Source organism: Microcebus murinus, chromosome 23 (genome assembly GCF_040939455.1).
Source record: "Microcebus murinus isolate Inina chromosome 23, M.murinus_Inina_mat1.0, whole genome shotgun sequence".
NCBI classification, from domain to species: Eukaryota; Metazoa; Chordata; class Mammalia; order Primates; family Cheirogaleidae; genus Microcebus; species Microcebus murinus.
The window spans coordinates 31,189,847-31,212,901 of NC_134126.1; the positions used below are offsets into that span (position 1 = coordinate 31,189,847).

Here is a 23,055-nt window from a genome sequence, read left to right on the forward strand (position 1 = left end):
TATATAGAAAAAATTAGCCGGGCATGGTGACGCATGCCTGTAGTCCCAGCTACTCGGGAGGCTGAGGCAGGAGGATGGCTTGAGCCCAGGAGTTTGAGGTTGCTATGAGCTAGGCTGACGCCACGGCACTCACTCTAGCCTGGGCAACAAAGTAAGACTCTGTCTCCAAAATAAAATAAAAAATAAAAATAAAAGAGTGAGACTCGTTGCCAAAAAGAAAAAAAGCCCTGTGAGACCAGGCCTCCCAGCCCTCCAGACCTCACCTCTTCCCACCCACCCCCACCACCCCCTGCTCTACTCCAGCTGTGCAGCCCCCCTCGCTGGACCCTGCAGAGGCTCGGGCTCCAGCTCTAGGCCCTTGCCTACTCGCCCTGTGCCGTACCCCTCTTAGCAGGCCCTCCCTTGCGCTCACACCCACGATAGTTACTGACTTCTAGTCTGTCCCTAGGCACCCAGAACACAGCCCTGAGAGAGCAGAGACCATGCCTGGTGCCTTCTCCACTGTGTCTCTGGCGCCCAGAGCTGTGGCTGGCACAAAGTGGCCACTCATTAAATGTTTGTTGAATTAGTGAATGCATTAGGGAAGAAAGCCCAGTGGCAGCAAAGAAAGGGGGTTGGAAAGGCGGCCAGGGCTGGCTGTGCAGGGCCACCCAGGGGACAAGAGCAGAGGCCTGCAGGCTGCAGGACAGACGCCCAGATGACCACTAAGAGGCCTCAGTGATATGGAGGCTCCTTGCCATACTGGGGAATCTGACTTGGGGGTAGAGTGCTGGTTATTAAAACTGGCAAGAGGCAAACAGGCAAGGCTGGTGAGCTTAACCCAGTGCATCTCACTCCTCTTATCACATTTCTCAGAAGCTGTTATCTCTCTGGACTTCAAACAGCTGCCTCTTATCTGCAGCCCAGCCCAGGTAGTTATCAGGTTCTAGAATAACAGCTTTCCAGGCTGCTAGGAGCAGAGCCCAGTGCCAGGCCTCCAGCCTGGCATGGGGAAGGCCCTCCTGTCTTCCCTCCCTGCACTGGGCAGGGCTCCTTCTCTCTCTCCCAGCCCCCAGGGTCCCTCATCACAGCCTGGGGAAGGGCAGGAGACAGCTTGAACCTCATGAAGCTGCCTTGGGCGAGGTCAGAGCTAAAGAGTTTGGCTCCAGTTGGTCTCACCAACCATTGAAGTGACAGGTCCTAGGCCACTTATTTTTTTTTTTTAATTTTTTTTTTTTTTTTGAGACATTGTCTCACTTTTTCCCTGCCTCAGCCTCCCGACTAGCTGGGACTACAGGCATGCACCACCATGCCCGGCTCATTTTTTCCATATATTTTTAGTTGGCCAATTAATTTCTTTCTATGTTTAGTAGAGACGGGGTCTTGCTCTTGCTCAGGCTGGTCTCGAACTCCTGAACTTGATTGATCCTCCCGCCTCGGCCTCTCAGAGTGCTAGGATTACAGGCGTGAGCCACCGCGCCCGGCCCCTAGGCCTTTTCTTACCACTTGAGCCATGGGTTCAAGTCTTAAATAGGCCCCCTGGAACCCCAAAACCCGCCTCAGAGGCCAGGCCTCCTCTGAGAACAGCCCAGTCTGCAGCACCCTTCAGTGCAAGAAGAGAAGCTTACCAGGGAGAAGCAGGCCCTTCTATGTGCCTCAGTCTACCCTGTCCTGAGAAATCCTGCTCACCCACCTAGGACCGGGTCACCACCAGGACTTTGAAGCCAGATGGGCGTGAGGGAGACTGGGTCACTCTGCAGGACACATGTGTCTCCTCACCGCCCCAGCAGGACCCAGCCTCTCACTGAGCTCAGATGAAGTCCAGGAGGCCACCGGCTGACACCCACCTGCCTCATCTCACACCAGGGCGTGCCCTGGCCCAGGCCCCAGACAGGAGGGCCACGACCTCCCGACAGCCCAGGGCAGGAGGGCTCGTGCCAGCGGCCCTCCACCAGGGCCCTGCCTTTAGTAGCTGCAGGAGAGCGTGCGCGTCTGGGGGGTGGGAAAGCTCCCTGAGCATCCTTAGAAGCTGTCCAATCCCTCCCTTCCTTGCACCCTTCCACGTTGAAGCAGAAGGTGCCAACAGGGAAAAGCAGCACAGGCGGAGTGGAGTGGGCACAGCACGCCAGCGCCCGTGCAGAGCAGTTTATTGTACATGCAGGCCGCATGGTTGGGACAGAGAGGGGGCAGCTAGGACTGACCTAGGGACAGAGGGCGCCATTGCAGGGCTCTCAGCAGGGCATGCACAACCCCAGGTTCACAGGTTTGAAAGGCCCTCCGGCTGCAGCGAGTGGGGAGGGGTCCGAGGGACCCCAGCTTGCAGGAAGGCCGTGCGACAGACAGAGACAGACCGTCTGAGACAGTCTGCAGTATTTTCTCAACATAAAGACACTGAAAGGCAAACTCCTAGCAGCTGGAGCCTCCTCAGGAGGAGTTTTTAAACTGCCTTTTTTTTTTTTTTTTTGAAACACAGCGTCCCTCTGTTGTCTGGGCTAGAGTGCCGTGGCATCAGCCTTGCTCACAGCAACCTCAAACTCCTGGGCTCAAGCGATCCTCCTGCCTCAGCCTCCTGAGTAGTAGCTGGGACCACAGGCATGTGCCACCGTGCCCGGCTAATTTTTTGTATATATTTTTACTTGTCCAGCTAATTTCTTTCTATTTTTAGTAGAGACAGGGATCTCGATATTGCTCAGGCTGGTCTCGAACTCCTGACCTCTAGTGATCCTCCCTCCTCGGCCTCCCAGAGTGCTGAGATTACAGGCGTGAGCCTGCCAGGCCGAGCCTTTAAACTGCTTTTGAAAAAGAGGAGTCTTCATTCTCCGAAAGGCTTGGGAAGCCTCCACGTCTGGGGGGCACCCCAAACCCTGCTCAGGCCGGCAACCCTTCCACGGTGAGGCGCAGCTAGTTCTCCAGCCCTGGGCACCTGTCTGCGCCCCGGCGCCCAGCCCAAGCCTACCCCTCCACCCAGGGGACCGCAGCGCCTCCACACCGCAGCACGGGAGGTCTCCCCTCCCCCCCCCGCCACCCCGGAGCCCAGGCCTGGCCCGTGGTGCCGCTCTGGATCACTCGGGTTTGCTTTACACTGGCAGAGCCGGCCACGCCCTCTTTGCAGCCACCGCACAGAGCACACAGCTTGCTCGGCCACAACCTATTTACTCGGCGTCTCCACCCACATGTGGGGCCACCAGGCCAGGGCCGGGGCCTCCATCTCTGTGCGCCCGCTGCCTGACGCGCAGTAGGCACCCGCAAGTGCTCGGCGAGTCACCGCGGGGCACCTCTGAAACTGTCCACAGTCACTTCCGAGTGACCGCAGCGCACGCCAGTGTGCCCCTCCCCCCACTCCCGGCGGCACAGTGGTCAGTCCACGGACTCGCATGAGTCCGGGTCCAACTGCTGGCTGCACCACGGGATGATGACCGGGGGCACCCCTTCAGCCTCGGTTTCCACGTGGCTCCCTCGTTCCATAGGGGAATGGGAAGCCTGCAGTCAGGTCATTGGCAGCAAGAGTCTGGCAAATGTCAGACAAATGGCAACTTTGTTATGTTGGTCTCACCCACAGCTTTCTCACTCCCAGAATCCTCAAGCCAGCTGTTTAGGGCCTCAAAGGCAGGCCTTGCTCTTAGCGGGGTAAGACGCCCTAGTGAGGCCATCACAGAACAGGAAGGTCCAAAGGGAAGGCAACACTTGTTTTTTTCTTTGTAGAGATGAGGTCTTGCTATGTCGCCCAGGACGATGGTCTCCATCTCCTGGGCTCAAGTGATCCTCTCACCTCGGCCTCCTGCATAGCTGGGAGACTGGAAGAATGGGAAGGGAAAAGGAGGGCTGGCCAGGGTAGTGACTGAATCAGGAGGGACCCGGGTTTGCCTTGGTGTGCCCGTGTGCATTGGCGTGGCAGGGCCAGCCCGCAAGGTCCGGCACCAGCCCGCCAGCAGCTGGGCTCTGTGTGGTTATTCTGGCCCATGCCGGGTGGCCGTTTCTCCCCCCACCCCTCCAGGGCTGCCCTCGAGCTCCCGGGCTCTCCCCACAAAGCTGCTAGGAATTTCTTGGAGTTGCTGTCCAGTTAGGGATGGGAGTCCTTGGAAGTGAAGGACAAAACTGTCACCAGGAACCCAGACTGACCACCTAGCAAATTATGGCATTCCTTGGGCCTCATAATCTTTTTTTGTTTTTTTAAGACAGGAGTCTCACTTTGTTGCCCAGGCTAGAGTGAGTGCCGTGGCATCAGCCTAGCTCACAGCAACCTCAAACTCCTGGGCTCAAGTGATCCTCCTGCCTTAGCCTCCTGAGTAGCTGGGACTACAGGCATGCGCCACTATGCCTGGCTAATTTTTATATATATATTAGTTGGCCAATTAATTTCTATCTATTTTTTTATAGTAGAGACGAGGTCTCGCTCAGGCCGGTTTTGAAATCCTGACCTTGAGCAATCTGCCCGCTTTGGCCTCCCAGAGTGCTAGGATTACAGGCGTGAGCCACCACGCCTGGCCCCTCATAATCTTTTATGTGTAATTTGGAAGAGCAACATCTGTCTCATAGAATTTTATTGTTTTTTGAGACAGAGTCTCACTGTGTTGCCCAGGCTAGAGTGAGTGCCATGGCGTTCATCTAGCTCACAGCAACCTCAAACTCCTGGGCTCAAGCAATCCTCCTGCCTCAGCCTCCCGAGTAGCTGGGACTACAGGCATGCACCACCATGCCCGGCTAATTTTTCTATTTTTAGTAGACGTGAGGTCTTACTCTTGCTCAGGCTGGTCTTAAACTCCTGAGCTCAAACAATCCTCCCGCCTTGGCCTCCCAGAGTGCTTCTAGGATTACAGGTGTGAGCCACGGCGCCTGGCAGATCTCATAGAATTTTAATGATTAAACTAGATCATATTAGGGTGGCCGTGTAATTTGTCACCCAAACTAAGGTACATTTGAGAGTGACAGGGGGCCACCGTGAACATTCATACTGGAAGAGCAGGCAAAGGCCAGGACTGTCCAGGCACACTGGGGGGCAAGGCCACCCTGGGCTCTGTACCTCAGCCTCTCCCGAGCAGTGACAGTGACCGCTGGCCCTCGCTGGCCCTCGCCGGCTCTTTGTGCGGTGTGTGGTTCCAAGTGCCGACCTTGTGTGATCCTCACAACGGAGAGAAGCTCCTGTTTCGCAGGTGGATACCGGCCGCCTTACACGGGAATAACCCAAGGCATGGAACAGCCAAGTCGTGTGTCTCGGGTCACCCAGATGGAAACGATGGCATTGGAAGCTGAACCCAGAGTCCTACCCAGTGTTACGTTCCAGCTTCTTTTTTTTTTTTCTGAGACAGAGTCTCACTTTGTTGCCCAGGCTAGAGTGAGTGCCGCGGCGTCAGCCTAGCTCACAGCAACCTCAAATTCCTGGGCTCAAGCGATCCTCCTGCCTCAGCCTCCCAAGTAGCTGGGACTACAGGCGTGCGCCACCATGCTCGGCTAATTTTTTCTATATACTATTTTTTCTATATATATTAGTTGGCCAATTAATTTATTTCTATTTTATAGTAGAGACGGGGTCCCGCTCTCGCTCAGGCTGGTTTCGAACTCCTGACCTTGAGCAATCCACCCGCCTCGGCCTCCCAGAGTGCTAGGGTTACAGGCGTGAGCCACCTCGCCCGGCCCCGTTCCAGCTTCTTAATCAAGCACCCCCAGAGTATGGTTCCACCCAAGCTCCCTGGCCTGCTGGCACTGGTGACTAATTCCTGCAGGTCATATGTGCCTTTTCTCTGTCATTAGGCCCCCGCACTGCCCCAGCGGGGTGACCCTGACTTACAGACTTAGAATAGGAGGCAGGGGTAGGCGCTGATGGGGCACAGGTGTCCTGCTGGGGAGAGGCCTCTGCGTGGCCCTCGAGCAAGGGTCCGAGACTGGCAGTGCTGGCTCCTAACTGGGAGGGCTGGGCCCCATCTGTGGATTCAGGAGCCCGGGGCATGCAAATCTTCAGGACACTACACCCGGCTATCTCCATCCATGTCTCCATCGCTGTGTCAGGGGCCCAGATTTTTCTGACCAGGACTGTGCCTTTGGTATGACAGACCTGCCTTGACTAAGTTATCTAGCCAGCTTTGAAATCCAAATTATCTGACTGTTAAATCCTAGGCTCATGCCTGTAACCCTAGCACTCCGGGAGGCCAAGGCAGGAGGATCGCTCAAGGTCAGGAGTTCAAAACCAGCCTGAGCAAGAGCGAGACCCTGTCTCTACTAAAAATAGAAAGAAATTAATTGGCCAACTAAAAATATATAGAAAAAATTAGCCGGGCATGGTGGCGCATGCCTGTAGTCCCAGCTACTTGGGAGGCTGAGGCAGGAGGATCGCTTGAGCCCAGGAGTTTGAGGTTGCTGTGAGCTAGGCTGACACCACGGCACTCTAGCCTGGGCAACACAGTGATATTTTGTCTCAAAAAAGAAAAAAAAAAACAACAAAAAAAGAAATTCACTGGGATCAACACTGGTGACAGTAAGGGAGGGAGCAGGACTGGGCAGAGGGAGACGTCCACCTGCCGTGCAGACCTGTGACGCCGGGACTAGCCAGCGGAGAGCTCTGGAGTGAGCGGGGCCTGTCAGAGTTGTCCCCCAGGGGCCAAGGTGTCCAGGTGGTTGGTTATGCCCCTGCCCTGCTCAGTCACCAGGTCCAGGCTGCCCTGGGGAGGCCGTGACCTCGGGCTCTCTGAATGTATAACACTAAAACCCGTTAAATTGTATGCCTTAAATAGATAAATTGAATGATATGTGAGTTGTATCTCAGAAGAGCTGTTTAAAAAAATAATAACCAAGGCCATGCTACATTACCTTCTGTTATCTGCTAGGCAGTGTTCTAGGTGCTGCAGATGCAGCTGTGTGGAAGACAGAGGTTCCTTCTGCCGCCCAGGCTAGAGTGCCGTGGCGTCAGCCTAGCTCACAGCAGCCTCAAACTCCTGGGCTCAAGCAATCCTCCTGCCTCAGCCTCCCCAGTAGCTGGGACTATAGGCATGTGCCACCCACGCCCAGGTAACTTTTTTATTTTTTGTAGCGATGGGGTCTTGCTCTTGCTCATGCTGGTCTCCAACTCCTGGCCTCAAGCAATCCTCCCGCCTCAGCCTCCCAGAGTGCTAGGATTACAGGTGTGAGCCACCGCACTGGCCTTCATTTTTTTCTTCTAATTAATATTTATTGAGCAATTATGATGCTCCAGGCTCTGAGATTTAATGATAATAAAGACACAAAACTTCTCTTATGGCATTAATCTCAGGCGGTGTTGTATTGTGCTCAATCATGCATTTATTTAGTCATTCAACAAACGTTTACGGAGAACCTACTATGTGGCCGGGTACCCAGTGCTGCCCAGCACCCAATCCCCTACATTTTGGTGGAGGAGACAGACACGTCAAATGGCAAAGTGGAGACAGCATGGGTTGGCCTCTGTCTCGGAGCCTCACTCGACTCCAGGCTCCATGGCGACCGGAATCTCCATCCGATTCAGCTTTGTCTTGTCTATAAATAAGTGCACCACAGGTGTGTGTCGAACTAATATAAACTCGGTGCCTTTCTGGTCGTGACCGGACACGGCAGGGCCTCCCGTGTAAGCCCGCCCTGCCCCCTCCCAAACCGAGGCAAGCCAGAAGCTCTGGGCTCCCCTCTCCCCTCCTGCTCCTGCAGCCGCAGGTGACCGCAGGTGACCGCAGATGACCACAGGTGACCGCAAGTGATGGGGCTCCTCCCAAGTCCCCTCATCCCTGCCACCAATCAGCCCCTCCTCGAATGAGCCCCTTGCAGTGTAGCAGAGCCTGTCTCTCCGCAGCGAGGGTTGCGGGGAAAGAAACCAGAAAAGGCAGTTGTGCTAGCTCCCCGCCTGCCTGCCTGCCTCCCCCAGGACAGGTTTCCTGTGAGGCTCCAGGGTCCCCCGGGCCGCCGCCCCCACCTGCCTAATCTCCCATCAGGGGCACCGTCTCCTCCAGGCCAGCCCAGAGCAGGGAGGCAGGCCTCGGCCACCACGGTGGGATCCGCCCTGCCCCCGCAGTCACAGTTGCCCGGGTGCACCCTCGGTGAGCACCCAGCTGAGCACCCAGCTGAGCGCCCTGCGGGTTTGTGACTCGAGACTGTTTGCAGAGCGCCGGCACCCACCGCGCCGCCGTTCTCTGGCCCTGGGCCCACGCGACACGCCTGCCCCCACACAAGCCAGGCGGGCTCAGGTTAGGCAGGTGCACCAGGGGCTACAGAGGAGGCCACGGCGGGCTGGGAGGCTCGGGTGCCGCTTGAGGCCTCTGGGACAGCAGGCAGGGCGTGCGGTGGCCTTCGTTGTCATAGCCACCCAAACCTGGGGACAGCCCCACTTCCCTCTTCCCAGAATTCATTGTGTGGAGCCTCCTCAAGCCACTCTGGGCTTGTCCGCACTTGCCCCGGTCCCCTGAGTGTGGCTTCGGTGCCAGCCTCGGCCCTTCCCTGTCTTGACCCCACCACGCCTGGGGACAGTGGTTCCGACAGTCGCGGCAAGAGCAGGGACCGTTTGTCCGCCGTGGGCACAATGTTTCCTCCACCTGTGCGCGTGGCCACAGTGCCATCCTCTAAGCACACGCTGCCACGCCACTGGTGACTCCTTTTCTCAGCTGTCACAGCTGATTCACCAGCAAATCCTTCGGCTCCACCACCAGAACACAGTCCTGCTCTCTCCCTTTCTCACTCACGTCTAGTGAATATCCACGGACAAGGGATAAGAAGGCATTATCCGGCCGGCGCGGTGGCTCACGCCTGTAATCCTAGCACTCTGGGAAGCCGAGGCAGGAGGATTGCTTGAGGTCAGGAGTTCGAAACCAGCTTGAGCAAGAGCGAGACCCTGTCTCTTTATAAAATAAAAAGAAATTAATTGGCCAACTAAAAAAAATATATATATAGAAAAAATTAGCCAGGCATGGTGGTGCATGCCTGTAGTCCCAGCTACTGGGGAGGCTGAGGCAGGAGGATGGCTTGAGCCCAGGAGTTGGAGGTTGCTGTGAGCTGGGCTGACGCCACGGCACTCTAGCCCAGGTAACAGAGTGAGACTCTGTCTCGAAAAAAGAAAGAACAAAAAAGAAGGCATTACCCACTCCATTTTCGTCTTGGGTGAACTGAGACTCGGAGAAGTCCAAGGTCTTACCTATTTCCCTAGACCGGCAGGCGTGAGCCCCTAGACAGCCTCCATGACTGGGCTCACTCCGGGAGCTCACAGAGTTAACCTGGGTCTTCTGTGACGTTCAACAGGAGCGTTGTGTGCATTGTCATCCAAGTCCCGCGTTGTCTAGGTTCCATCCATCACTCCCCAGCAATGGAAGAAGTCCATCGTTTAAAATCCTGATGTTGCCAGTGGCTCGTCCCTACCCCAGCCCCTGCCCCCACTCTGAGCCCCTGCCCTCTGGCCTCGTAAAGTAGGACTGATGGTGCAGGGCTGAGCGGGGAGCCTCATCTCACTTTCCTCTCACGAGGCCATTCCTGCTGGGAGTGCGGATCACACGCAGAGATTCTCTTCGTGCAGCCTGTGATGCGGTCCACAGACCAACGCCCGTCCACACTCAGAAACCATCCTAGCAATTCGACAGAAAAATTTTACATCTCTTGAACCCAATAACAGCAACAACAAAATGGACTTGTAATTTGCATATTCTTTTTTCACTTTTCTTTTTTTTCCCCCTTTTTTATTTATTTATATATTTTTGAGACAGAGTCTCCCTCTGTTGCCTGGGCTAGAGTGCCGTGGCCTCAGCCTGGCTCACAGCAACCTCAAACTCCTGGGCTCAAGCCATCCTCCTGCCTCTCAGCCTCCCGAGTAGCTGGGACTACAGCCACCACGCCTGGCTAATTTTTTTTATTTTTGATAGAGATGGGGGTCTCGCTGTTGCTCAGGCAAGTCTCCTGATCTCAAGTGATCCTCCCACCTCGGTCTCCCAGAGTAATCCCCTGCTAGGATTACAGCGTGAGCCACCACATCCTCCCTTTTTTTTCTTTTCATTTTTCTAGTAATTCATTTTTATTATACTTTGCAGCAATATTACACTTTAAAAAAATTTTTTTTTTGAGACAGAGTCTCACTCTGTTGCCCGGGCTAGAGTGAGTGCTGTGGCGTCAGCCTCGCTCACAGCAACCTCAAACTCCTGGGCTCAAGCCATCCTCCTGCCTCAGCCTCCTGAGTAGCTGGGACCACAGGCACACGCCTCCGTGCCCGGCTAATTTTTTCTAGATATTTTTAGTTGGCCGATTAATATCTTTCTATTTTTACTAAAAAAAAATATTTTTTTTTACTTTTTAGAGAGGAGTCCCACCGCTCCACTGGGGCCGAGTCGTGGGAGCCCAGTCAGGTCGCCCGCTCTGCGCTCTCCGGCAATATTAGATTGAAAAATTAAAAGCAAACCAAAGCAAAGCAAAACAGAATTGGTCATTCACCACGGTCCAGAAGACCTGGCTGGAGTCCAGGCTCTCCCACTGCATGCTCACAACTTGACCTTGGGTGACGACTCAACCGTGTGACTCTTCAGTTACCTGCTAGGTGAAAGGGATAATAACAGTGCCCGCCCAGTGCCCGCCCCACAGGGTTGCCGAAAGACTGCAGATGAGATAACACATGCAAAGCACTTCCCTGCCTGCTTAAACAGTGACGCCTCCTTCCCACCCCCTCCCAGGCCTGCCTCTGACTCTGCAATGATACATGCCCAGAGACCAGGAGAAACCCAGCTCGACACACAGCCATGGAGCAATAACGGGTGGGGACGGCAGAGTCATGCCTCTTAAGGAGTCCGGGAACAGCAGGAGGCTGGAAAATCCCTTCTGGAGAAAGCAAGTGTGTGGTACAGGGGTGCCTGTGTTAGGAACAGGACCAACGTATGAAGGGGACCAGAATATGTCACCCCAAAATATGCCACTCTGGCATAAGGGTTATTTTGAGCTGAAGGTCACTGAGAGATAGCAGACGCAGGAGGAGCTCTCTGCCCTCCCCCATCTGCCTAGAAGTAGGGCCCACATTTCCCTGGGACGTTTCCTCCCTCTCCTGCACCAGAGACTGGGGTGGCACCAGGGGTCTGCATCTAAAACAATGACTAAATAATCCTTTTCTACCAGTAGTTTCCCCCATATGTTTACTTTCTCACAATTTATTGCCATTAGAAGCCCAAACTCCTTTTCTCTTTTTTTTGTGAGACAGAGTCTCACTCTGTTGCCCAGGCTAGAGTGAGTGCCGTGGCGTCAGCCTAGCTCACAGCAACCTCCAACTCCTGGGCTCAAGAGATCCTCTTGCCTCAGTCTCCCGAGTAGCTGGGACTACAAGCATGCACCACCATGCCTGGCTAATTTTTTCTATATGTTTTCAGTTGGCCAATTAATTTCTTTCTATTTTTAGTACAGACAGGGTCTCACTCTTGCTCAGGTTGGTCTCGAACTCTTGACCTTGAGCAATCCTCCTGTCTCAGCCTCCCAGAGAACTAGGAATACAGGTGTGAGCCACCGTGCCTGGCCCCAAACCCCTTTTCTTATCTGGTCACTTCACAATTTTTTACTCTTTGTTAAAATGGTATATAAGCCCCCCCCCCCAGTCTAACTGCTTCTTTGGATTTTCCTTTCTTTTCTGTGTAGCTCCTACGGATATAAAATTAAAAACATCCATTAAATTAAATGCTTTTTCTCTTGTTAATCCGTCTTTGGTCAGCTGTGTTGCCCAGCAACAGAATCAAAGACGGTAGAGGAGAAGTTTTTCTTTCTCTGCACCTGTTCTAATTAGTGGTAGACCCTGAGCTCCTTGAGGGCTGATGTCCCACCTCCCATCAGCTTCTTGGCCTAGCGCCTTGCCTGCCATGTTAGCAGCATTCCGGGGTCCGGGTGGGAGGCCTGCAGCTTACCCAGTCACTGCCAGGCCACTGGGAGGTCCAAGTCGCTGGCAGGGGGAGAGGATTAGGGCCGGGAGAGGGAGCCACGGCTGCTCTGGGCTAGTGGCCGTGGGCTGTGGGCTCAGCAGAGGTGGGACTGGAGTGCAGGGGGTGGCAGGGGCAGCAACCAAGCTGCCTCTCCAGCTTGGGGATCCGCTCCCCTCGATTTCGGCACTGCGGGCTCCTGGGAAGAGGCAGTAGGCAACGGGCCATGGATTTGGAGGACCTGGAACAATCAATTCCTTCTAGGGCTGGGAGGCAGACTGGGGGCTGAGAGCAAAACTCACAGAGCAGGGAGGCTTTATGGGCACCAGACAGTGTGACTTGGAGCTGCAAACCCAGCACTCCCTGGCGGGTGGGGACTGCTTCACTCAGGGCTGGTTAGGCAAGCCCGGCCCCAGCTGCCCACAGCCTCGGCTCGGTGCCCACTGCAGAGGAAACAAGAGAATCTCCCTCTCAAAGATGTGTCGAAGAAACCCACTGTCATCACAATATACATAGATTTTTTGCAAAGGACAGGTGAAGATGAATCCAAGCATTCACTGTGTCCCGGGCATTCAGTGTCAGGTGTGGGGGTGGCAGGGCCTTGGCATAAATATCTCGGGCACATGCAGGAAGGCAGACTCGGCCAGCAGTTCTCAGCAGTGGGCACACCGAGCCTCCCGCTTGCTCAGCAGGACCCCCTAAAGGAGGCCCCCCAGGTGGGCCTTGAGCTGAGCCTGTCTGTGTGCTGACCCCATGCTGAGAAGCTGGGCAGGGATGGGACCCTCAGCACAGAGAGCAGGGCTGGCAGCCCCTCCACCCCACTGGAGGGAAGGTGGTGCAGATTCAGCAGGGAGGGACAATGAAGAATGTCCCGTGTGACACCCTCCCACCCAAGTACTAACCAGGCCCGACCCCGCTTGGCTTCTGAGATCAGATAGGATCGGGCACGTTCATGGTGGCAGGGCCGTAGACCTGCTTGAGATCCTGACCTTGTGGTGCAGGGAGGGCAAGACCACCTGGTGAGAGTCAAGAGGTGCATGGAGGAGATGAAGGGGAGGGAGAAGGAGCCAGCTGGGCCAGCGCCCACCAGGATGGATGCCGTGGGGGTTGGTGGAGTCACCACTGAGCGCAGGCGTGGTCTAAGCACCCTGCAAAGGGCGGGCACATAGTAGGCAGTCGGTGCATATTTGGTGAATGAGGGCCCATTCATCATCATTGAGAGAGACAGACAGGTCAGGTGGAAAACACATCCTACGTGAACTTGGTCAGTTACTCCTCTGATGGAAGAGGAAATTTCTCCCCCAGAGTGAGTCACACCTACCCGGGGCCTCCTGCCCCTACCCAGCAGCCTGACTCCGACTTGCCTGAGACAAATCAGGGGGCTGCAGGTGTCGGGGGGCGCTAGCGTCTCTCTTTCTGCAGGACAGAGGCTCTGCCTCCTGACTCAGACGCGCCTCACCCGACACCTTTGGTCCTCCCCTGCGGCCTTCCTGAAGTTGCTTTCTCCACAGTCTTTCCAGAAACCCGAACTCCAGGCTCACTCTCACTTCTTCAACTGACCTGCCTGCAGGACAAGGCCCAGAGGGGGCAGAGCCACCAGGGTGCCCAGTGCAGCTGCCCCCCCGGACACCCATGCCGCAGTGGGGGCCAGTGGCTCCAACAAGCGTGGATCCTATTGCCCATTCTACTCTGCCTCTCTCTAAACCTCAGTTTCCCTCTAGGAAGTGCCCAATGAGGACAAAGCGTCTTTGGTCCTCTTGCGGCTGATGACTTGGGCGTAACTTCCCTGGACAAGGAGACCCCTGGAGGCAGCCTGTCCTCTTAGAGTTGGCCAAGAATCCCTGGCCCAGGGCACAAGAGCCTGGCACCTGTGCTGCCATGGAAAGGACCAGAGCTTGCTCCCCAAGGGCCTGGATCCCCTGCCAGTCCTGCCACCACTCCCCGCCCCCAAGAGCCCTGCCCAACCTGTCCTACAGGTGGGTCTGGCTCAGGGCCAGCAGCCCAGCACCCAACTCATTTACGGGAAGGGAGGATGTAAACAGAGGACAAGGGGCGGGCAGAGGACAAAGGCAACCTGGCTCTTTTGTTTGTCCCTCACTCAGCTCTGAGGCTGCTCGCATCACACCTGGGGGGCTGGCACCCTAGCCCCTGGGACCTGCCCATGCAGGGGCAGCATGCAGGGCCCCAAGCTACCCCCATCGCCCCTCCAGGGTTTTACCTCCCCCTTCCCCATCCTGTGCCTGTTGCCAGGGCTGTCCTCCGCCAGCCTGTCCTCCCTCCCGGCGTGGTCTTGGCCTAGGCAAGGCCCTCCCCACTCAGCCTACGGCCAGGACTGGAGCAGAGAGTGGCAGGTGCTGAGTCAGTGGCCAGCAGGTGCCACGTGGCCTGCTCAGCGGGGCAGGAGGCCCTTGGGTTTCGTTTTCCCCAGGAGAAGACAGAGGCCGGCAGGCCGGGACGCCCGGTAGCGCCTCAGCAGCAACCAGCGGGAATCCAGGCAGCGTGAGAATACTCACGATCCCCTTAGGACGCTTACAGTGCGTGGTCCGCAGGAAATTCAAAAAGTTCTATGTGTTCCACAAATATTTCTCGACTATGCACCACATTTCAGGCCCTCTTCTAGGGGCTGGGAGGTACCAGTGAACAAAACGAAGACCCTGCCTGCCCAGTTAGCCTCCATTCTAGAGGGTGGGAGGCATGAAACGAGATAAATACACAAATGTGTCCTTCCTCCTTAGATAGATACTGACAGTGCTGGGGAGAGAGAAAGCACAGGAGGTGTAGGGGACGGGCTGCCGGGGAGGTCTCCTTACAAAGAGGTTGTTTGAGTAAAGACCTGAAGCCAGAAAGGGACAGACCCTGGTGAACCTGGAAGGGAGGAACGTTCTGGGCAGAGCAAGGAGGCAACACAGGCCTTGAGGCGGGAGCGTGTGTGGCAAGTTGGGAGAGCAGGGGAGAGGCCAGCGCACCTGCAGAGGGGCGGGGAGGGCGCCAACACAGAGCTGGGGGACAGTCCCCAGGGCGCAGTAGGGGCTTGGCGTGAACTTAGGTGAGATGGGAGCGTGTGTATGTGGGGGGGTTCTGAGCAGTGGAACATCATGAATTCATTAATGATTTAACTGGATTGCACTGGCTGCTGGATAAGACAACAAAACTGTTAGCTATCTGTTTTGAAAAAATTTTTAAATTATAGCAAAATATGCATAACATCAAATCGATCATTTGAACCATTTTAAAGTGTACAGTTCTGTGGCATTAAGACAGTGCCACCATCGCCACCATCCATCCCCAGGTCTCTTTGCATCCTCCCAAACTGACACTCCATTAAATAATAGCTCCCTGGCCGGGCGCGGTGGCTCACGCCTGTAGTCCCAGCACTCTGGGAGGCCGAGGTGGGAGGATCGCTTGAGCTCAGGAGTTGGAGGCCAGCCTGAGCAAGAGCCAGACCCCCATCTCTACCATAAATAGAAAGAAAATTAGCCAAACAACTAAAATAGAAAAAATTAGCAGGGCTTGGCAGGGGGTGGACGTGGAGAGGGTGGGTTCGGAATTCCAACGTTTGGGAAGAGGAGAGAGTTCTGGAGACGGGTGGTGGGGATGGCTGCACAGCAATGTGGCTTTAATGCCACAGAAATGTATGCTTAAAAATAACTAAAATGGGACTATGTCTATGTTACTAATACTGCAATTTTTGAAAATCCCAGTTCATAAACATAATATTTTAATGTGATACCTGGAAAGTTAAATTTAATTAGAAGTGAATTGAGACCTTGGGGGAAAAAATTGAGACATTTTACCTAAATAAAATTTAATTCCAAAGGGAACTTTACATGTTTATGTCTCTACAAGGATTTGACTGTACATTAAAGTGAAATAAGCCAGGCAGAAAAGGACACAGACTGCACGATTCCACTCGCCCGGGATGCCTAGAGTCTCTCCTCTTCCCAAACTTTGGAATTCCAAACCCATCCTCTCCGCGTCCACCCCCTGCCTGGCCCTCCCACCCACCATCCTACTTTCCGTCTTCATGAATTCGCCTGTTCTAGGTTCCTCACGTGAGTGGGGACATACGATATTTGTTCTTTTGTGTTGTCCAGCTTACTTCACTTGTGATGTGAAGGGCAGGCGACGTAAGGAGAAAACATTGCAATGCTTGACAGTCGAGGAGACGTGCGGGTGAGACATGGTACAGGCGCGACTGGAGCCGGGAAACTCAACAGGCTGTGGGAGCAGAGGCCTTCTCGGTCGTCCCTGTGTCTGAGGACAAGCCCACGACCAGATCTGCTAAGCAGGGACATTCCGGAAGCATGTTGGGAGCAGGAGGAAGAGGGGGCAGACAGGGGTCAAGTGCAAGTCCTCATCCAAAGAGTCCAGCAGGCCAGGAGCAGTGGCTCACGCCTGTAATCCTAGCACTCTGGGAGGCCGAGGCGGGCGGATTGCTCGAGGTCAGGAGTTCCAAACCAGCCTGAGCAAGAGCGAGACCCCCGTCTCTACTATAAATAGAAAGAAATTAATTGGCCAACTAATATATATAGAAAAAATGAGCCGGGCATGGTGGCGCATGCCTGTAGTCCCAGCTACTCGGGAGGCTGAGGCAGGAGGATTGCTTGAGCCCAGGAGTTTGAGGTTGCTGTGAGCTAGGCTGATGCCACGGCACTCACTCTAGCCTGGGCAACAGAGTGAGACTCTGTCTCAAAAAAAAAAAACAAAGAAAACAAAGAGTCCAGCAGGCGTTATTGCTGTTCGGGAGGCTGTGTGCTCCCAGGCCCGTGGTGCAGGCTGTGCACTCCGCAAATGCCTGCAGCAGCTCCCCAGCGGCTCAGCGGCGGGCCGCGCCTGCAGGCAGGAGCCGGGCTCCTCGCCACGCCATCCGGTGCCATTTTCCTGCACCTGTCTGACCGGGTGGCGCCCAGGCAAAGGCATCCGAGGGACTCCGTGCTGCCGCTGACCCAGATGCTTCCAAGAAGCCAAGTGGAAACCAATGACCGGGTGCGCTGGGTCTCCAGGATCTGAGTCCACAGGGGAGAGGACACTCCGGGCAGGGTTTGAGCAGAGAGAAGAGTGAGGCTGGGAAATCTCCAGGGACTGGAGGCTTCTGGGATCGAAACACACGAAGGTTGGGAGGCCGAGGCGGGCGGATCGCTCAAGGTCAGGAGTTTGAAACCAGCCTGAGCAAGAGCGAGACCCCGTCTCTACTATAAATAGAAAGAAATTAATTGGCCAACTAAAAATATATAGAAAAAATTAGCCGGGCATGGTGGCGCATGCCTGTAGTCCCAGCTACTTGGGAGGCTGAGGCAGGAGGATCGCTTGAGCTCAAGAGTCTGAGGTTGCTGTGAGCTAGGCTGACGCCACGGCACTCTAGCCCGGGCAACAGAGTGAGACTTTGTCTAAATAAATAAATATACATCCAAGTTGACATGCAAATGTATGCTTTAGAACGCTGCTAGGTAAATGAAAAGCCTAAACTTGTGTAAAATGTAAAGCGTGGTTTACCCCGAGGAAGGCTTCCAGGTCACATGCAATCTGCAGACACTACAGACAGGTATTTACGGCACCTGTGAGCAGTGCTGCAGATAATGAGGCGGCAGCCTGGGATGGGGCCGCCACATACCCCTGTCCTGGCAGGGTGGGCCTGTCAGGCCCTCTGGGAAGAGCGAGGTTGGTTAACCATTTGCTCTGCTCCGGGGTGAGGTCCGGGGTGAGGTCATCTGCTCTACCCAGGGAGAGGCAATAACTTTGGGTAAACCAGCCCAGCCTGCACTGCCAGGCTGACGTCACCCCGACCCCCACAGAGGCAGGGGCAGGGGCGAGGCCGGGCAGGGGTAGGGGGGCTCTCTGCTAAGGGCGCATTCCCGGCTGAATTCACCCCCTGGGCTGTCCTGGGGAAACCAGCAGCCAGTCCCCGGCCCTGGCGCAGCAGAAATAACCTCAGGCTGAAGGAAAGATCATAGCAGCCCCTCTGCCTCGTTGGGGAGGGGGCTTGGCGAGGGGCAGACTGGGGGCAGAGAAGCGACTGTGCAGATGGTGAGAACACTGGAAAGGCTGCGGACCCTCCCTCCTGGCCCCTTTCTGCTTGTCAGCGCCCACCATGTGCCAGGTGCTCTCCACAGATGATCCTATTTATTTATTTATTCATTTTTTTGAGACAGAGTCTCACTTTGTTGCTCAGGCTAGGCGTCAGCCTAGCTCACAGCAACCTCAAACTCCTGGGCTCAAGTAATCCTCCTGCCTCAGCCTCCCGAGTAGCTGGGACTACAGGCATGCGCCACCATGCCAGGCTAATTTTTTCTATATGCTTTTTAGTTGGCCAATTAATTTCTTTCTATTTTTAGTAGAGACGGGGTCTCACTCTTGCTCAGGCTGGTCTTGAACTCCTGACCTTGAGCGATCCTCCTGCCTCAGCCTCCCAGAGTGCTAGGATTACAGGCGTGAGCCACCGCGCCCGGCCAGATGATCCTATTTAATCTCAGGACAACCCAGGAGAGGGACAGAAGTGCGAGCCACACTTTAGAGATGGAAAAGCCGAGGCAGGGCGTGGGACATTCCCACCCAGGGTTACCCAGCAGTCAAGGCTAACTGGGGACTTCAACCAGGCAGGTGGCTCCAGCACTCTGAGCCACAGTGCCATCCCTCCTGGGCTGCCAGACACCCTCCTCTGGGACCTGTCCTCCTCCCTCTGCCTCTGTCTTTTCCTGTCTAATTCCTTGCAAACTCTGGGCCCTGTGGCTCGGTCTCGGAGAGGAAGGCTTGCGAAGAGCCGATGCAGTTTCCTCGTCCAGCCCTAGGGTTTGGTGGAGGAGAAAAGTCAACGACAGCAAAGAGGTCAACCTTTACCCATTGATTAGAACCTTTAGGTCCTTAGCCTTGCCAGAGGTCACCAATTAAGAGTTCAAAGGTGTCAATTATTAACTTTTTTGGGGTGGGGGGAGACAGGGTCTTGCACTGTCGCCCGGGCTAGAGTGCAGTGCCATCAGCCTAGCTCACAGCAACCTCAGACTCCTGGGCTCAAGCGATCCTCCTGCCTCAGCCTCCCGAGTAGCTGGGACTACAGGCACACACTACCACGCCAGGCTAACTTTTCTATTTTTGGTAGTGACGGGATCTCGCTCTCGCTCAGGCTGGTCTTGAACTCCTGAGCTCAAGTGATCCTCCTGCCTCGGCCTCCCAGAGTGCTGGGATTACAGGCGGGAACCACTGTGTCAGGCCCCATTAACTTCTTTATGAGGTGTGAGATGGGTACACACGCGTTTATTCAATAACTCGCCTATTGGATGTCACCTGCCGCATGGGCATTGTGAGCAGACTGGCAAGATGCCATTCCCCTGTGGAGCTTTCATGTGAGCGTGTGTGTGGGGGAGACAGAGAACAAAGAAACGAATAGATATATGGTGTGCCCGATCAGGATTAATACTGCCGAGAAAAATAAAACGGAGAAAGAGAGTAGGGAGGCAGGCAGGGCTGGGCTGGGACTTTAATCAGGGAGATCAGGGAACTTCACGGAGGAGCCAGCACTTAGGCAAAGACCCAAAGGAGATGAGAGGTGAAAGTATTTGGATGTGGGGAGGGGTCCGGGCAGCAAGAACGGGAAGGACAAAAGCCCGAGCGGTGCGTGGCCCAGAGCAGTGAGGTCTGGGTATGGCGTGGAGCTAACAGCAGTCAGAGGAACGGTCAGAGAGCAGGGGACAGGTGGCCTTGGGCCTCATCAACGCTGGGAGGACCTCTGGCATGGACGCTGCAGAGGGGGTCGAGCAGAGGATTGGTGCGATGGAAAGGCTGGACGCAGGAGGAGTCACTGGGACACCACCGTTGTGTGAGCAAGATGAGAGGCCAGGCGGGGAGCAGGGGAGCTGGGGGAGTGGTTGGAGTCTGGATACACTTGGAATGTAAAGGCAACAGGACTTGCTGCCACATGGCAGATGGAGTTTGGGAGAAAGAGAGGAGTCAAGGGTGACTCCAGGGTTTCGGTCTTGAGCAACCAGAATGAAGAAGTTTCCGTTTATCACGGGAGAACTGTCGGCAGGGTGGCTGCGAGCTGGGCTTGAGCAGGTGACGTTGGGGTTGCAAGGAGAGACGTCACAGAGGCAGCCGGCCAGGCAGAAGCCTTGCCTTTCTTTCTTTCTTTCTTTCTTTCTTTCTTTCTTTCTTTCTTTCTTTCTTTCTTTCTTTCTTTCTTTCTTTCTTTCTTTCTTTCTTTCTTTCTTTCTTTCTCTCTCTCTCTCTCTCTCTCTCTCTCTCTCTCTCTCTCTCTCTCTCTCTCTTTCTTTCTTTCTTTCTTTCTTTCTTTCTTTTTCTTTTTTTTTGAGTCAGAGTCTCACTCTGTTGCCTGGGCTAGAGTGCCGTGGTGTCAGCCTAGCTCACAGCAACCTCCAACTCCTGGACTCAAGTGATCCTCCTGCCTCAGCCTCCCGAGTAGCTGGGATTACAGGCATGCGCCACCATGCCCGACTAATTTTTTCTATATATTTTTAGTCGGCCAATTAATTTCTTTCTATTTTTAGTAGAGACAGGGTCTTGCTGTTACTCAGGCTGGTTTCGAACTCCTGGCCTTGAGGGATCCGCCTGCCTCGGCCTCCCAGAGTGCCAGGATTACAGGCGTGAGCCACCCCGCCCAGCCTAGCAGCTGCCTTTACCCTCAGGTCTAAGGAGGCATTTCAGGGTCTAGGTATCACTAAGCCTCGTTCTTGGCCCCCTGCCTGGCATGTTGGGCTCCTCTCCTACTCTGTTTCTTCCCGTTCTGTATATAAATGGCAGCATTTCACGCGTCTTTGCCTTCGCACATGATGTTCTTTCTGTCTGGGTGACCCTCCTCTCTGTGCCCTGGTGAGTTCCTACTCATCTTCCCAGAACCCACCTACACCTGGTTCCAGAGTCCGTGTTCTGCTCTGTGGTTGGAGTATCACTTTATGTACACTTTCGTCATATTGTTATTCCCAACCTGTGAAGCACCTGCTAACTCATGCAACTTCAAGAGGGGAGAGTCCTTGTCTTGGCTTCCTTTACGTCATCAGTGCCTGGCACAAAGCAGGTTCTTTAATGAATCACTGAATCACTATTATTATTTTTTTATTGTCATCCTTGGCCACGCTAATCTTCCCTGTATCGTTCCAATTTTAGTATCTGTGCTGCCAAAGCGAGCATATGAATCATTATTTTTAATAGAGGCATAGTATTCCATATTATAAACACGTGAGTCATACTTTGGCTAACTAATTCCAAATATTAGACATGTTGTTGTTAGTTTCACTTTTTTAATTACTTATGTTCATTTTCCAAAATAGTAAAAGCATTTGTCTTCTTTTTTTTTTTTTTTTTTCATTCCAACCATATCCTGCATAAAGTCGTCTTCTTCTTTTTTTAAATCTACCCTCCACTTTCTTTTTTCTTTTAAGAGAAATACAGGCCAGGCACGGTGGCTCATGCATGTAATCCTAGCACTCTGGGAGGCTGAGGCGGGAGGATTGCTTGAGGCCAGAAGTTTGAGACCAGTATGAACAAGAGCAAGGCCCCATCTCCATAAAAAATAGGAAAATTAGCTGGGCATGGTGGTGAGCGCCTATAGTTCCAGCTACCAAGGAGGCTGAGGCAGGAAGATCACTTGAGCCCAGGAGTTTGAGGTTGCAGAGAGCTATGATGACACCACTGCACTCTAGCTCAGACAACAGAGTGAGACTATATCTCAAAAAAGAGAGAGACAGAAAAAGAGAGGGCCGGGCGAGGTGGCTCACGCCTGTAATCCTAGCTCTCTGGGAGGCCAAGGCGGGCGGATTGCTCGAGGTCAGGAGTTCGAAACCAGCTTGAGCAAGAGCGAGACCCCGTCTCTACTATAAATAGAAAGAATTAATTGGCCAACTAATATATATATATATATATATATATATATATAAAATTAGCCGGGCGTGGTGGCGCATGCCTGTAGTCCCAGCTACTTGGGAGGCTGAGGCAGGAGGATTGCTTGAGGCCAGGAGTTTGAGGTTGCTGTGAGCTAGGCTGACGCCACAGCACTCACTCTAGCCTGGGCAACAAAGTGAGACTCTGTCTCAAAAAAAAAAAAAAAAAGAGAGAGAGAGAGAGAAATACAAGCTTATTGTAAAAGAAAATTCAAGCAATACAGGAAGGCATAAAAACAAAAGTAAAAATCATGCATAATTCCACTAGCCAATGATGGTCATTGTTATCCTGCGGGTATATATACTTCCAGACTGTTTTCTATGGATGCATATACCAATAGTTATTTCTACATTTTAAAACTAAAACTGAGACATACCATGCATGCTGTTTCATAACCAGCCTTCTTCACTTCATATTATATAATGAACAACATTCCATGTCACTAAATATCCGTAGATCATCATTTGTAATGATTGCCTGATGTTTCATTGTGTGAATATGGCAATTTGCTCAACAAATCCCCTCTCTTTGGACATTTTGGGTGTTACCAAGATGCCATGAATCTCCCTGTAGATACATCTCTGTATGTCAATCTGATTATTTGCTTAAAAATATATCCCTTGATGTCGAATACTTGGGTTGGGACTTGCACATTTTTAAAGCTCTGGCCAGGTCATTTGCCAGGAGGACTGTGCCTGTTATCTTCGACCGGCAACGGAAGACAGCGCCAACCCCCTCACAGCCTTGCCAATATTGGGCGTTATCACATGCTTTATCTTTGTCAGCCTGGGATGGGGGAGAAATGCTCATGTTCCCGTTCCCTCTGAGAGAATGCTAAGCAGCTTTAAAGTCAGTATCTGCACAGATAATCACAGGTAGGTGCTTAATAGGTATTTTATGAATGAAGGAGTGGATGAGTGGAGACAAATGCGTGCAGATAACATGTCACGTGGGATAAGCGCTGGACCTGGGTCAGACACAGGTTCAAATCCTGGTGGTGTTTCCTAATGTTTGCACAATTGTAGACAAATCACACAACTTGTGTGTTGTTAAATCCTGATTTGCCCAATTGCGAACAGAAGATCACAATTCCTACCTCATAAGATTATTTTTTTTTTTTTTTTTTTTTTTGAGACAGAGTCTCGCTTTGTTGTCCAGGCTAGAGTGAGTGCCGTGGCGTCAGCCTAGCTCACAGCAACCTCAATCTCCTGGGCTCGAGCAATCCTGCTGCCTCAGCCTCCCGAGTAGCTGGGACTACAGGCATGCGCCACCATGCCCGGCTAATTTTTTTAATATATATATATATATATATATCAGTTGGCCAATTAAT

The 23,055-nt window shown here is 53.6% G+C and overlaps 1 pseudogene; it reads right to left on the reverse strand.

The window, feature by feature from the left end:
- Positions 1-20,874: 20,874 nt before the first annotated feature.
- On the reverse strand, positions 20,875-20,975 carry LOC142864023 (uncharacterized; annotated as a pseudogene).
- Positions 20,976-23,055: the final 2,080 nt, after the last annotated feature.